This window comes from Protopterus annectens, chromosome 3.part1 (genome assembly GCF_019279795.1).
Source record: "Protopterus annectens isolate FY-2018-M chromosome 3.part1, PAN1.0, whole genome shotgun sequence".
NCBI lineage: Eukaryota > Metazoa > Chordata > Ceratodontiformes > Protopteridae > Protopterus > Protopterus annectens.
The window spans coordinates 698,538,617-698,555,744 of NC_056732.1; the positions used below are offsets into that span (position 1 = coordinate 698,538,617).

A 17,128-nucleotide genomic window follows, 5' to 3' on the forward strand; every position below is an offset into this window, starting at 1 on the left:
ACTACTGAGCAATCAGTTGCCCAAATCTTTACATGATTTAGCAGTGTTCACAGCAAAGCTGCTTGAGATGTTATACCTTTTACGTGTATGGAAGTTGGTGTTACTAGGTTTATTCTTAAATTATTATTCTTGCACAAATCGTCAAACATTATTTTCAAATGTTGTAATTTTAATAAGTCAGCAATATTAGAGATAATTCCTTTTAACTTAGAGTGGCCTACAAACTTATGCAAACAGCAGTTTTCATTCTTTATGTCAACAAAAATCATGTTAAATAATAGTAGGCCTAGAACTGAGCCTAGTGTAAATCCTGAGTACAAATACTTTTCTGAGCAGAAGATGCACCCTTTATTTTAATTGTAAATTATCATTAATTTGACCAGTTTGCCTAAGGTCTAATAATCTAAACTGGTTAATCATTTCATAAGATGACCACAGAGAAGAGAGTCAAATGCCTTAGCAAAATGTGTTAACAGCAGGACAAGGTAATCCATATATATGATGCTGTGCTTAAATAATCCTAGATCCCTACAAGTTTGGAATAGCTGGATTAAGTGGAAACAAATCAAGGTGATCTAATTGTAGCTTTTCCAAACTGTGGAAAATATTTTCTACTACAAAGTAACTCTTTGAAGCATTTACCTAGGACTAAAAGGTATGTAACTCTTACAGTTTCATCTTTTCCTTCCTTCCCTGTATAGCTGAATAACAGTAACATTCATCCGTAATTATGGAATATGGGAATTTTTCAAGATTAACTCAAATAAGTTATGCAGAATGTCATTTATGTTACAGATATACTGACCGGGGAATTCCATTTATTCCAATACTAAAGCTTTGTTTCATTTTGCGTAATTCTTAATAGACCATGTTTAGCTGATTTCGTACTCAGTTACTCTGTAATAGCTAAAGGAAGAATAGCAGACCGAATAAAAGCATAGCTAACTTGAAACCCTTACAAATCCTTCTAGAATATACTTGTTTTACTTGCTTCTATGACAGAAACTAATCCAGTTTTTATCAGTAGATTGTTCCTGTAGACACATTTGATGTCATCCAAGATACTGAGCAGTACTATAAGTTGATGTAATTCCCCTGCCTCCATTTCTTTTGAACCATTTGACTAGACTGCCCATCCTGAGGAAGGAATATGTTGAAATACTTTTGCAGCTGTTGTAACTTTAACTCTTTTTTTTTTTTTTTTATTTTCCTCTTTCACTGGGTTGTGTCTCTGCAGAAGAAGATTTCATGTTAGTTATATCACTTTCAAATGTCATTGTTTCTGGATGACAAGGCAAGCTCATACCTTCTTCTTAAGTTCATAACAATGCACATGGGACACGTGTTATGTCAGAAGTTCAGTTTAACCACCTTTTATAGGCACAGAAAAGCAGTCTATTATTTCCTTAAAAATAGGTTCTGTATCTTGATCACAGAAGAAAAGAAGAGTGTTCTAGTCATCTACAGGTGTTGTTTTCTGCCTCGTTAGTATTTCATCATCCTTTTTCTGCACGGAGGACCATTCTGAGCTACACAGTTATCCTGAGGACATTACTTTCTTCTGTTTGGGCTTCACTCTGTGTCATCAGAATTTTGGTCCTGTTCCGTTACCTCAGAATTCGTTGACTGTCTTTGCCATCCCAATGGTTATTTCTCCCACTTGTAATGTGGTTCACGTGCTGGAACTCCTTTTTGACAGTACAGTTTTATTGTGTGTTCTGCATTAAACTGAGCTCTGGTGGTGTTTGATTTGGTAACATGTATCTCTGTACTGTCAAGAATTTTCACAGAGGTCATCCCAGCAGCTTCACTGCCAGCAATTTCTAAAGCAGTGCCAGTCTTACCCAGACTTTGTTGTGATCATTTGGTCTGCTGGACTGAGGTCAGCTTTTCTGTTGGTGATAGGTGATACCTCTTTGATGAACTTATGTGAAAAATAGTGATATAAATTGTTTATGTAAGGAGTATGCTGGTCAACTGGATGAACAGGATCCTGTAGGTCTTCCTGATGATGGGAAGTCTCTGATAAAAACAGATATTTTGCATGCTTTACTATACACCGTTTATAACTCTGTTAAACAAGCTTGCCAGGCTGCAGCTTTTCTCGCACTAGTTCCTACAGAGGTAAGAAGGATATTTTTTTCTTTTTTCAAGAATAACAACAGAGCTCAAAGTCACTTGTCTCCCAAAAATGAAATAAAAAATGGCAAGAATGTAATTGCTTTCTTGCCATAGACAAACAGGTTTACACAGCCAATAAACCAGTCACCTCTGGAAAGAGACAGTGTTACCATTACTAGCAAGAATAAAAGAATGTTAGCTTGCTACAAATGTTTATTCAGTCTATGGTGCCTTGGCCTCCATCTTCTTGGGAGCCATTGAAAACCCAACCATTATGCAAATCAAAAGTAATCTAATATATCACAACACATTGTAAGAATGCCTTAAAATACATTGGTGAATTAAATAGACACCAAGCAAAATGTTATAAATTAATTATTTATAATATTTCCACACCACCTGTATAAGAATAAGATGCTTTGGAAGAAGTGTGTTAAATTGTAAAATAAGCATTGCAGCTGTGGCTGGGTGAAGGGCTAGTTGCAGAGGTTACAAACTGTCAGGGTGTAATGAAGAATTGCTGCCTATCTGGCCCATGTATAATGCCACAATTAATTTCAACAAATACAGTTTAGAAGAAGATCTTCTGGGTCTTCAGCTCTGGAAACATTTTTGGGGCCCTCAACTTAGGGTTGAGTGGTGAACCAGTCTGGGAACTGCCCAGGGTACCAAATGACTTACCTAAAGCTCTGCTTAAAATAAATTGATATTTTACTACTATTAAAAGAAATTCAGCCTCACCCCCCTTTTTAATTGTGAAAAACCCAGTACACAGAATCCTATGTTATCAAAACTGACAGAATGGCAGTTTCTAACATGTTACCGTAGGATTTAAAACATTTGGATTGTTGCTGATGTTTCTGCAATAGCACTTTTATCCAATGTCTCGATCCTGTATTATTTACCGTCCTTTAGTGGCACATTTGCAAACTGTTAAGCATACTCCCCAATTTGAATCAAAGTTTTAAAAATGTGTTTCACTTTATTAATGAGAATATTTATGGACACCACAGCATACTTTTATAAAATAAACATTTGTGCGATGGAAAAGGACCTTTTCAGATAGCTTGTTTTGTTCCTCAGTAGTGGTGATTAAGTTGCTCAGAACAGTACTCATGTAATGTAACTTTTGTCCGAAGTTCAGTTTAACCACCTTTTGTAGGCACAGAAAGTGATCCGTTTTACATAAAAAACACATAAGTAGTAAAAATATTTTATTGGTTACTATCTGTTTTGTATTTTTTGCTTTTTAAGTACTTTGGGACATGTACCAGAATAACTGATTAACCTTCATTTTAGCCTTTAAGAACAAATTCAGGTCAGACTGCATCACATTCTGTCATTGCTGTGTTTCTGTACTAGTACTGTTATAGTCTAGTAGTAACTTTACTCACCATTTGAAATTCACAATATAATAAGACCTTTATGAAACTGGAGGGATGAGCACTGGCATTGTATAAAAATGTATTTGGTGATGATGATTTTCTATGTAATTTATTGTACTCCACCTGACTGGGTTATTCAACTAATGTACAAGCCACAGACAACTTCATTACTGACGATGGTCTTTGTAAAAACGGATGCCTCGCTTACTGTGATTTAACCTGTCAAGAAAAACTTTCAAACTCTGAAACATTCCTTTGATGCAAAAATAACTCATAAATGTAATTTATGTGTGGTACTTGTATACTATTAACAAAAAATGTAAGTAATTAAATTTGCAAAACTGCAGATAAATAAATTTGCATTTGTGGAGCCATATGCTGCTCCCAATGGTTGTTTATTTGTCTGTAATTTAAATAATTATCAAATTTACATATGTTGTATTGCAAACAGAATTGCAAAAGTGACAGAATAAAATAAGCCTGGGGTTCTTTAGTTAGTGTTTCAGATATAGCTTTGATGAAAAGTGTTTAACATCTATTGTAAAAGAATGCTTTTTTGACATCCTTCCAATATCACTATTGCAGTGTTCCATGCAAAAGGAATGTCATGCCAAGGATAGCCCTAAATCCAGCCAGTATACCAAAGCCTTGGGCCCTTCCAAGCACCACATGTTTTACATCCAGAGTCTGTGGTACTTAAGTGGTGTGGGTGCCAAATCCCCAGAACTTCTTTGCCATCAGTTCAAACTCTGTTTTTGAATTTGGCCTGAAAGTTGTTCCGCTAATAACAGCTATCGAGCCTAGGGCAGAGAAGTTTGCCTTTGGGGACTCTTCCTTTATTCTCTTTTCTTGGTTATTTGGTTTACATGTCATCCAGAAAAGGGAAATGCAAATGTGTGAGGCAAATTCCCTATAAAGATAGACGCTAGAAGTGCCTTTTCTTGTTAAGTGAAGACCACTGTAACATGCAGTATGATATTTGCCTAGCCTTTGTCCTTATGACCCAGTGCAGCTGTCTCTCATTGCTGTTTGTGTATTTGGAAAACCAACATCTTAAGTTATTGGCTTGGGGAACTATGGCTTCTGAATCCACTGACCCAGTACTTTCAGCCGCCTTCGTAAAATAAGTCTAAAAAGATTGCAGTCCAGCTTCTATGAGACATCTCCATATGGTCTGATGAAGAGCCCAGTGACTGCCTGGTTTTGACACCTGCACCCTTTGCTACTATCCTGTTCGAGGCTGACATGGGGCATGCTATTCATACATCCTCTGAGGTTGTGCCAGTGTCTTCTTGCAGACGAGAGGGGGGAACCATGGCTGATAATTTCTGAAGGGCCTAGGGGCATTCCCCAGATACTTGTTTAGGGAAGAAATACCTGATTCCTTTATTGAAGTTAGACAGGGTTCAGAACCCACTCCCCCCCCCCAAACTTGTTAGGGTGGAAGTTCCTATAAAGAAAAAATAGAAAACAAGGCATGTGGTCCCTGTAGATAAAGACCCCCCCAAAAGGAATGACAGGACTTTTCCCAGGATCCTTTTAAAAGTCTTATGGCCTTAAAACCCCACAAGACTTGACAGTACCTTCACCTTTTGGTTTCCCTTCTTCTTCTGCTCCATATGGTTTCTGATTCTTTTCATGAGGAGGAGGATCTGGATTCTGGGATGAATTTCTGGCCTATTCCTCCTAGATTCATTTCCCCTGTTGCTCTGGGATTAGATGAAAATGATAATCTCTCCAGATTCCCCAGTTGAAGAGCTTTCCTTTGAGGACAATCTTGTTAAAATGATGAAGCATTTTCAGTTAGAGAGTTTCCAAATGTCTGATGTCCAGAAGAGATATTGTGATTTCTTACAGCTGGACTCTCCCAGGCCTTCTGCTGTACTTCCTGTTTTGGAAGCCCTTGTTGACACCTTTACTTTCACTTCATGGTCTCCTGATTTTCCGCTCCCTGCTCCTTAAATAAATAAATAAATAAATAAATAACAGGTTCTACAAGGTTTCTGAGGTTCAGAAATTCTTGTACAGGAATCCTCCTGATATTTTAGTGATTCTCTTTCTGCTGATAAACATTCTAAGTTAATTCCTTCGTTGAAGATTTTATCTTCTGATAGAAAAGTAGCACTAAGGACAGGTGGATTAAAAGAGGGTGTATACCTTTGCCACCTTAGTCTACAGGGCCACTAATTACCAGACCCATATGACCAGGTATGTCCTGGGTCTTCTATCTAGGCTAAGGGCGTGTTCTAGCAGACATGCCGTCAGAGACCTTGCCATTTTATTGCTAGGTTCTTCATCACAGGTGGCTTGCCATTTTATGAAATGCAGTTATGATGATGCTGATGCTTCTCGGGCAGCTGTAACAGGAGGTATTCTTGGCTTAGGTTGCAGTCTCTTCCTGAGGAAATCAAGACTAAATTGTTGGATTCTGCTGTAGATATACCCATCATCTCTTTGGCTCTGCTGCTGCTGTTTCAGAGCTGTTTAAAGCTCTGCAAGATAAAGAGAAGGTCACGCAAGACCTTAAACATATACCTAAATTTGAAAGGAACTATCCTTCTAAGACGCCCTCCTTGCGTAGGCTTCATAAGCAATCCTTGAAGGTCAAAAGATCTTCAAAGAGAGTTTTTCCTTAGAAACCAGCTCAGGATTCCAGTGGACAGAAGTCTTCATTGACAAGCAAGTCAGCCTCTATTTCGCAGTCATCCTTCTCTACACCTCAGCCAGATTCCTCTTTCTCAAAGGTTAACTCTGTATTTTCTAGTTCGCAACAAATCACCATAGATTCTTGGGTTCTTTCAGTCATTCACAACAGTTATTTCATGGTCTGGAAATCTCTTCCTCCCTTTTTTGGGATTCCTCAACCTCCTCCTTGTCAGCTGCCTCAGTTTTTTCCTCTTCTTCGGGACCTATTGGCTCAAGAGATTATTCAGCCAATTCCTTTGTCCCTTACTCCAGGATGCTTTTGGTCTTCAGAAAACAGGGTTCTGGAAAAACTATTCTAGACCTCTCCTTTCTCAACACTTAAAATTTCCCACTTTCAAAATGTTCTCTCTCACATCTCTGTTTCCCCAAGGTGCTTCCTCAGGCCTACCTGGTGTCTCTGGACCTGAAGGAATTCTATCTCTATATTCCTATTCACCTTCTCTTTGGGAAGTAGTTATGGTTCTCTGTTTCTTCTTTACATTATCAGTTCTCTTGAGGGCTTTTACAGAGTGTCTTGCCCCAGTCCTAGCCCTTTGCAGACTCCATGGTGTTCAGACTTTTCCCTATCTGAATGACCTTCTTCAGACCTCCTCTAAGCTGCTTCTTCTGCAGGATCTCAAGTTTATCATACTCCTTCTTCATAGTGTGTCAGTCACAATAGGTCAATTCTGACTCCATCTTAGGACCAAATTTTCCTGGAATACAGGATGTCCTCTTTTTGACAACATTCTTTCAGTCCCTTCTTCCTTTATGGGTGGTAACAGCAAAAGAGTTTCTACAACCTCTTGGGTTCATGGCTTCCAGTATTCTTATGGTTCCTTTTGCCAGACTCCATATGCAAAATTTTCAGGGCAGTGGTATTTCAAAACAGTTTGACTGTAATACTGTCATCCTTTGGACTTTCCCATTCCTCTTTTGCCTTGCCTCAGGAAGGAGTTTCTATAGGTGAATCCACCAGATTTCTTTGAATACAGGCCTAATTTTTCAGGTTCCCACTCAGGAGCTGTTTACAGATGCTTCAGACCTAGGCTGGGGGCTTCTAACAACTGCTGGGCCCGTGTGTGGGGGGAGGGTGTGGTCTGGTCTCCTCAGCAGATAAAAGACTATATTAAGATCAAAGTAATGAGAGGTCTTATCCTAGTTCTTCAGGCCTTGCAATTCCTTTGGACTTAACATCAACTCAAAATTTTGACAGAAAACACCACTGTCATGTGGTGCATTGATAAGGGGGAGGGGCGGAGACAAAGGCTTACTGTCTTTGTAGACTATCCCTTATAGCATGGGATTTCACCAGCCATCATCGCTTGACACTTGAGGTGGTTTATATTCTCTCAAACCATATACTGGTGACAGCCAATCTGAGAAGGTCCAGAATAGATCCTCATGAGGGAATCCTTCACAGGGAGGTTTTCCTGGACATTGTACATCTGGGGGTACTCCTGAAACAGATCTTTTTCCCTCCTCTCTGAACAGGCAACTTCCCAAGTTCTGTTCAAGTACCAAGTCCTCTGGCTTGGAAAGTTGACATTGTCTTTTTTTCTTGGAAAGGGATGTTTCTCTTTATTTATTCCCAGATCCTATGTTGCCAAAGGTCCTACACATGTGGGGCAGGTCCAGAATTTATTGGTGACTCCCTTTTGGCCCAGACAACATTGGTTTCCCCTTCTTTTTCACCTGAGCAGGGGCTGTCATCACAAGTTACCTCACAGGATGGATCTCCTCACTCAGGACAAGGGCTCTCTAATTCACCCTCATTTCCTCACCCTACATTTGACACTATGGGTGATAGGGTCTTGATTTCGTTTCAACACTAGTTTTTGAGGATGTGTTTTGGGTTTTGCAGGAGGCCAGAAAACCCACTACTAGAAAATCTTGTGTTGTGAAGTAGAAGACATTTTCTATTTGATGTCACAGCAATTAATAGGTCCCTCTTTTAGTGGGTATTCCTACTGTTCTTTCTTACTTCTGACTTGCTCAATTGCCTTTGGATCCAGCACTTTCCTGTAAGTTTGAGGTTAAACAGTTCTTGAAAGGCATCCTTTATATTAGGTCTCTAAGAAGACCAATACCTCCTTCTTGAGACCATAACTTTGTTCTTGAAAAGTTAACTGTGCCACCTTTTGAACCACCAACTTCTACAACTTTGAAATTGTATGCTTAGAAAACTGACTTGTTCATGGCTTTGCTTTTGCTAAAAGCGTCTCAGAACTTCAGGCCATTATGGCAATTCCTTATTTTCTATTTTTCCACAGAGGCAGTGTCTCTCTTCAAATCAATCCTTATTTTATGCCTAAAGTGGTCAGTGATTTGTCTTTGAATCAGACCATTCATCTTCCCTTTTTCTCTGTCCTCAAAATAGCAGTGAGATGGTTCTACATTTCTTGGATCTGCATAGGCAACTCAGATATTATTTAGACAAAACTGACAATATTGGGTAATCTGAACAACTTTTTCTTTATTTTCACACCAAGAAATTGGGTTTAGCTGTTTCTAAGCAACCACCTCCTACTGGATTTCAAACCTGATTTCATTTTGTTAAACTTTTTATGGTAAGCAGCTTCCTACTTCTGTTCATGCTCATTCAGCTAGGGTAATTGCCTCTTCTGGAGCTTTTTTAAGGGTCTTTCTGGTAAATCCATTTTGGAAGCTTCTGCTTGGTCTTCTGTACATACTTTTATTTAGCACTATAAGTTGGATGTTGTTTCTAGGGCTAAGGCAGAATTTGCCAGGTCCATACTCCGCGGTGGTGCAGCAGTTAGCGTTGTCGCCTCACAGCAAGAGATTCTCCTGTTCGATTCTCAGCTGGAGCGCCTTCTGTGTGGAGTCTGCATGTCCTCCCCATGGTCGAATAATGCTAAAGACATGCAGGTAGGTGCGAGCGTGAATAGATGTGCCTTTGTTGAAGGTTGGGCGTCGGGCTGGCAACTCGACACCGTAAAAATCCCCTGGCAATAATGACTGGACCGGAGGTCCGCTGTGGTGATCCCTAACTGGGAAAAGCCGAAAGACTTTTATACTCCATGGATGTTTGGAGGGTTCTACAGCTGCTTCCTTCTGCTACCACTATTTCCAGTAGCTTTAGTACTTTCCTTTTGTAAGGAATACTACAATAGTGATAAAGAAAGGACATAGTAGAGTTGTGTAAGAAATTACCATAACAGTAGATGTTCTGCTGTTGTACTATTGCATCCTCCATCCTTCCCCCTGTTGATTTTTTCTTTTCCCTATGCCTGAGGGGAATTTCTTCTGGCCTCCTTTCTGGATGCACATGTAATCATTTTTTTTTCTCTTCCTCCTGGTTGCTCTGTTTCTCCTAGGACAATTCAGTTCTGAGGATTTGGTGCTTGTACGTCACTTATGTAGGACATCATTTGATGTACGGCACTTGGAAGAACCCAAGATTTTGGCATGCTGGCCGGACATATGGCTATCCAGAGCAGGATATCCCATTTGTAAGGAATACTGCAATAATGAAAAGTAGGGCAGGTTCCTATCAAGTTATCGAACTTTTAAAAGTTCAAACATCATATGGTCGACACCATATGATCAAACTTTTAAAAGTTTGAATGTTTCAACAGACATCCCCGTACAGTGCGGCAATGGAAATTTTCCATTGTCTGCACTGTAGTGCGATCTCGAAGTTGGTATATTTAAAGAACGGGGGTGTGGGGGGGTGCAGGGGTGCTTGCCTCCCTGCTTAAGCTTTCAGGTAGCTTTTTTTCTTTGTTTTTTTTTATTATTTGATTTTCGAACTTTTAAGAGTTTGAACATATGGTCTCGACCATATGGTGCTCGAATTTTTAAAAGTTCGATTATCTGATATAGACCCAAGTAGGGCATCTACCAATATGATAAGTTCTTATATGAATGTACTTTATTGATTCTGTTTAGCTAAGTTTATGCAATGTATAACTTTTCCTTGACGTGAGTCATTTCTTCACATATCCAGTTACAAAAAATGATGCCCAAAAAAATATATCATGTTGTATTGAAAATCTAAGCCTGAACTAATAGATCTTCCCTGGGTGGGGGTAGAGGGGTACAATGATTTTTTTTCTTTAATTTAGGGGATGGAATATACATCCTGAGGTTTTGATACAAAATTTGAATGTCCTTTTTAAATTAATTAAAAATAAAACAATGTTTGACTTCTATGTAACAGTGTTAATAACCCATCATTGTATTACTTAAGAGGATTCTTATTTAAAACATCATATTCAGCTATATCATATGTCATATGACACATACTTGTGTTACTCTGACTACCCTGCATTATCGCCTGACTAAAGGGGCACTGACACTAAGTCCTTTTCAGTTTTGTATAAACCATCTTTTTAGATGATAGAAATCCTGCATAATGTTGCATTCATTCAGAATTAAAAATATCTGATGTTCATCGTGTTTCACTGTTGCAGTCATTACACTTGGGTTATCCTGCTGGCAGGCGACCCGCAGTCGGCCCGAGTTCCAAAGTCTTGGTCCAGCATCGGTTGCTGTCGCCTCTTCCCTGACGTCAGTGCGCCAGGGGTATAAAAGTTGCAACCGACGCCATTTCCTTCAGTCTTTCTTGCCATGCAGTTTCCGCAACAAAAGCAGTTCGCAAGTGCCGGTCGGCCGACTCCCGAGATTTTCAAAACTGAGTTTCAGAACCGAAGTCTTCAATAAAGCTAAGTACCCCATTGGGGAAACCTTTTCTTGCTCCAGACCGATGTCAGTAAAAGTTAATAATTGTATTTCTTGTGGGAAGCAAATACCTCATAAGGACTTTCACTCTTACTGTATTCCTTGCCTAGGCCCTGACCACGACATCACTAGTTGTCTGTTTTGTGCTAGATTCAATAAATGCACTGTTAAACATCGGTTTGATTTTGCATTACATTATTTTGGCCGAAGGTTTAATTACATAATGCCGTCAGAACAACCGACGACCGGAATTTATAAAAAACGCAAAGACAAAGAAAAGGACAGGCATCCGAGGTCCAAAACCGACGATGAAGCCTCTTCTAGGCCAGTCGCCGGTTCTCAGTGAGGCAGTTTCGCAGCCCCTGACACCAGCTACCTCAGAGCCACAGGCCTTGACCAACAGCCATATGGAGACACCGAGGCCTGTGGAAACTCAAGGTATTGGGCCTACGGAAACTATACCCTCAGATGGGTCCGGAGCCGCTGAGCAGGCATTGGCTTCTGAGGGTGTTTTCAGACCTTCACAGCTTGCAATTAAGTCCACTACAGCAGCAAAGGCAAAGTCAAAAACACCATTAAAGACAAGGAAATAAGTACAGCATTCTCCAGAACAGTCATCCATGCCAAAGAAACAGATGCTTAAAATGGCCGAAGACAATAAATGTCTTTGTCAAGGCTTATTACTTTCCAAAGGGCATTTATCATCAGTTACAGCTTCTGATGAACAAACTTTTTTACTAATCATCCAGAGTAAAAATTTCTGTTTTGCATTTGCCATACAAGCAAATGCCTTTGTCAACACTTCTTACTTTCCAAGGGGATCTATCAACAAAAGTTTAGTTACGGCTTCTGATGAGCAAAATTTTTTGCTAGTCAACTAAAGACTCAGTGAAAATGTAAAGGAAGATATTCATAATGTCCTGGTGCCCCACAGGTTTTTTTCTTGCATATCAGTAAACCTAGCAAGTCCAGTGTAGGCAGGGAAAAATAGGGCCAGTGCCAGTCACAGAAAGGACACATACACAAGCAGCAGTACTGCAGGTGGCAAGGGACACCAGTGTCCCCAAGCAAATAACCAGGCATTTCACAGCTCTACCTTCTTCACATTCACAGCTATGATGTATTGCTAGGTCACTGCATTCTGTCACCAAGCTTGTCTTCTCTAACTAGATTTTGAACTACATTGTTTTTGCCATTGGGTGACCTATTGCCCATTGACCAGTAAAAAGCCCTTCCACTAGGGGTTTTGCACTTGCAGTGCCTGCTTCAAGAATTTGCTCTTTGTTGGCATTTGTGACACGTTCTTACTGTTACAAGTACCACACATTACTCCAGGAATCAAACATCCTTTTGCATCTCTGTCTTAGGAGTTTTTCCTTGGCTTTTTGTGCCTTGCATCTAGTGTGTCTGTTGATGGGTCTTCCTCCCTTTGGCCCACTACAGAATGATACAGGTTTCTGAATGATGTTCATCATATCACTTAAGTATTTAAAGGTCCCTCTGAAATGGGTATTATGGCATATTCCCCCCTCCCACCTATCACCCTGTAAGCTTGATTGTCACCCACCTGGTTAAGATGTCATGTCCTCTGTAAGTGCAAGAAGCTTATAACTGTATATCCTTGTGTAGTCTATGTATGTATTTCAGGTACTTCTCACACAAATTCCATTGGGCCACAACTGGGCATTGTGGTGACAAGCACCCCATCTTGTCCCAGTGGAAGCACATGCACTCCAACCATGGAAGACAGATAATGAAAGAACTGTGCCAAGGGGTAGTCCTCTGGAAAGAGATCCCCAGATATTACTTCTGCTTTTGGAGGGCCTCTCAAGAATCAGCCAATATGGAAAGTATTCCTATATCTGTAATTTACAAATGCAGATGGAGTAAAAAATACTTAAACAACAATGCTGTGGGTTTTTAGATTTAGGAAATACAGACTCACAACATCAACAGTAATTCACATTTTTATTCTTCATTTTCATTACAGTCTTTTATAAAAGTCAGTGTGTCATTTTCTGCTTGAAATGTATACTTTTCTCACTGTAAAATTATATTTGAGGCCTCTGCATTTATTGGCAAGCTACGTTTTAAACTTCATTTCTATTATTTGACATTTGATTAGGGCATATGATGGCAGTACTGACATATTGTATAATAAAACATTTCTGACTTTGCAGTGCTTGCAGACTGTCAACTTCTGTACATTTCACAATACTGCAATTACAGTTCTTTAGCTGTAGGCTTGCTTTGGCAGGGCTTGTTTTACTAGCTGAAACACTTTTTATATTTTAATTTGATTTATGCCCAAATCATGTGTACCTATATTGTTACTGTTGTTGAAAAGAGCAACTTGTAACTGCTAAAGAGCATTCACTGTACATGTGCTTCTAGCCAGACACAAAACATTTGACTTTCTCTCTCTCAAAATGTTAAGTACCATTTACTGTAATAGTGAGGCATTAAAACTGTCATAACGGAACGTTCACCAAAACAGCTAGAAGAGTTTCTAGGAAACAGTAAATCATAATAAACTGATAAGAAATATGAGCAGCATATTCTACAGTTCTCATGATTAGGGTCTTTTAATATAAATGGCATTTTTTTGAAAGATGGGAATTACTAGAATTTTCTTTCAAGTCCCCAGTTATCCTACATAACTACAAAATTTGTGGAATGCTCAGTTTCTGTTCTTGAGATCTGAACCTGGAACCTGATATTGTCTTACTGAAGCAAAAGTCTGTGTTCTTCCTCCCTTCCATCCTAAATGTAGGCTTGCAGGCAGCATAAATGATGTTATCTGACTGCTGTTGACTGAAGTAGATCCAGCTATTGTTTCTGCACCTTCTAGATGGAGAATTACTGGTGCACTGGTAATTTATTTTTAAGATTTTTAGCAACTTGAATCAACATATCCTAGTATCTAGATGTAAAGACATCAAGTCACCACAACTGAACTTTTTCTGAGTATTGTTAAGTTTCATTGGTTGCAAGAAAAGCATTTTACAAATCAGACTGTGCAGTTAAGTGAGTTTTCATTCTGGGCTGAGGGACATGAATTGTTTGCATAGCAGAACTTATGTATGCCTTTTGAGTCATCCTTGTAGAGTGCATCATTTAAATTTTGTGTCCTGCACCTTTTGTCTTTTTATAGTTCTTTTCAAAGGCTTTTATTATCATTTCAATGTTAAGCATTTTGTTTTCAGAGCACGGTACTTCTTATTCTGTTACTGTGTTCATTTATACATACATTTAGATAAGATGCGTCTGGCTTTGCCTACTTGTGAGCCAGTTTCTGTTTCAGAAGGTATTGTTTTAAGCTGTCCACTGCGTGTCTGTAATTTATGAAGCCTCTGCTCTTACCGTAACTGTGCCCTGTATTTTATGTTTCTGAAGGCTTAACTTTTTATGTAATGCCTGTCAAAGCAACCCTTCTCCGTGATGTATTGGGATTCATCCTTCTAGACTGGGATGGCCTACAGACTTTACTTAGAACTCAGAATTTACTTAAAACTCACTGTCTATGTTGAGGCATGTTTACTGGTGCATTCTTAAACAAGACATTACCATAATCTAAGCCAACATTACAGGGTATTTTAAACTGAATGTTATTTTTGCCACACTGCTTCCTCCATTGTTCCATCTTATGGTTCTTGCTACAGCAGTTCCACAGTACACCTGTTGTCTCATATCTGTTTTTTATCACTGTTGTTGGTATGTTCCCCTTGTACAGTCCTCCCACAGGGAGGGTATCAGAGCAAGACAGAGAGTCTCCTACTTATTGCTAAAGTGATTTTATCTGGACTATTCCTTTGTACTTTTTCTTGTACAATCGATGACTACATTTTTTTTCAGGAGATTCTTGGGAGTTTACAGCAACTGGCTCAGTACTGATATCAGAATTAAATAATTACTCTATTTAGTGTAAGTGATGTTAAAAGAAAGGCACACCCAAAACAGATATTTTCATTATATATTGAGCTTATTTACAGGAATAAAGTAGCTAGTTTACTTTAAAGTGTTCATATAACTTCTGATTGTTTGCACCCCAAAAGTAGCTTGATGGATGCTGTCAAGATGCCATGATTTCATTTTACAGCCATATCTTCATGTTCCTAAAGTGCTTTGTCAGTATTTGTTATTTATTTCAGTGTGGTATATCTTATGTGGCCCTTCCTCCTCATTACAGTGGAATTACTGTGCTGTACTATGTTATTTGCATTTAGTAGAAGTGTCCATTTATGTTTCTCATGTACTGCACTTAATTGATTTACTGGACATCTCCCAAACAGGTTTGTAAGGTACATTTGAATATTAAGCAGGGAAACGAAGCTGATTTATTTGCTTTTCACTCAGTCAATGAATTGTAGCCTCACATATTGCTTCACACATTCTTTGGCTGAAATGTGATGTTAGTCATCTATGACTGAAAGTTTTAACTGACTGGCTTTTCAGTCCTCTCAGGAAAAATATACCTTTCATGATGCTAAGTAGGCTTTTCAAACATTTATTAAATTGGAAATCTGATAAAATTATTTTTATAAATGTCTTGTATGTAATTACATGTCCCTTGTTCACTGATTGCAGGAACTAACACATACCTGAATGATGTAACCAGTTTGAAGAAAAGCGTGAAAAAAAAAATGTAAGATTTCACAGAAAGACAAATAGTAGTTGGAGAAGCTGTAAAATCAGTTAGCATAAAGTAAGCAGAGAGAAACGTAGTCATGTTGTGGTTTCTTTATACATGACATATATGGGGGTTGGCTTACAAGGAAAGAAAAGGAGTCTGATGATGTGATGATTTTTTTCAGAAGTGTTATTTAGCTATTACTAAACTCAAACCATTAGTAGTGTATTTGGTGGTGGATAATTTATATAGTTACATGGTGTGCAAGACTGTTTTAAAATGGGATGTTACACTGAGTCACCACCTAAATTTGTTTATGGATTGTGACTGTTTTAAAATGGGGTGGTACATTGAGTTACTACCTAAATTTATTTATGAATTATGTTAAAGTTAAACTTCCTCCAGCCAATATAACTTCTTTGCCTTATCTTGTGTTTTTTTTACTGTGTAGCAGTCTCTTTCCTTTGTTATATATTACAGACCATGTAAGTAATATACCTACAGAACAGCATGCAACTGATTTTAAAATAAATTTATTTTGTGAAAAATGTTATTTCCTGTTTGAAATGTGTCTGTTTTGTTCAGAAGTTGTGCACTGGTAATAAGAAGAGAGAGTGCAGCAAAGGAGAAATATGCTGACTCAGTGTAATCTCCACACAGGTCTGTTTTAATACTGCTGTTTGCATTACATCTATCTACCTAAGCATCACATGTGATAATGGCACGGAGAGGAAACATTCTCTTAAATGTCTATATTAAATTGTCCTTTTGTTTTCTAATGTAGCTTACATATCATGATTACCCTAGCTGGAAAAGAAAAAAAAGGCAGATTAAGCACAACCACTGTCTATGGGACTAAAGGGTTGGTCTCCTTCTGCACTGAGAAGTAAAGCTTGAGAAAGGCTTGTGATCAGAACCCTAATTCTGCACAGTGTGTAGTTTGGCATGCTCTTGCACATATATTTCATTTTAAATCATGACATGAAACAGCTCTTTTTAAGTACAGAATAGCAAGATCTAACATGTGAGACCTTCCTTGGTGGGTTATTGACTAGCCACTTTGCTGAAAAGTCCTAAACAGTCCACAGCTGGGGCACATTTTTGCCTATACTGATGCACACAGTGATACGATATGCTGGTTAAATGAATGGATGACCCCAAGCCTGCTTTTTTTTTTTTTTGGGTGTTCACACAATTTGGATCTCAGTTCATGTTACTGTTGGTGATGTTTTGTGTTTTGAGTCTCTCTTCCAGGACTTTGCTGGTACAAATTGTAGTCTGATACCATAACAGATAGCAGAGCAGGTCATCTATCCAACACAATTTTGAATGGTGGACATACTCGTACTGCCAGTTCTGTGTCCCCTACACTCATTGGACTTCCCTTGCGTGCTTGCCTTTGCACAGTACTGATTGTGAGTGCAGGGAGAGGAATAAATATAATGAGTCTAGTATTGTCCATTCCTCCTGTTACAGATTGCCTTCTCTCTGGAGATGTTGGTAAATTAATGAGGAACCATCTATGTTGGCCTTAAATCTCTCTTCCATCCCCCAGAATGCCTTGAAGAGTTTCTAATGGGGAGGTCTGAGGTTCCCTGCATGG

General features: G+C 38.8%; 1 protein-coding gene across 1 annotated transcript in view; it reads left to right on the top strand.

Moving 5' to 3' along the window:
• The window catches only part of SAMD12 (sterile alpha motif domain containing 12), a 1,029,366-nt gene extending 1,013,288 nt beyond the window's left edge, over nucleotides 1-16,078 (top strand). The window contains exon 6 of the mRNA XM_044067058.1: nucleotides 15,483-16,078. The gene's annotated coding sequence lies outside the window, so the exon portion shown is untranslated. The remainder of the gene's footprint in view (nucleotides 1-15,482) is intronic.
• Nucleotides 16,079-17,128: the final 1,050 nt, after the last annotated feature.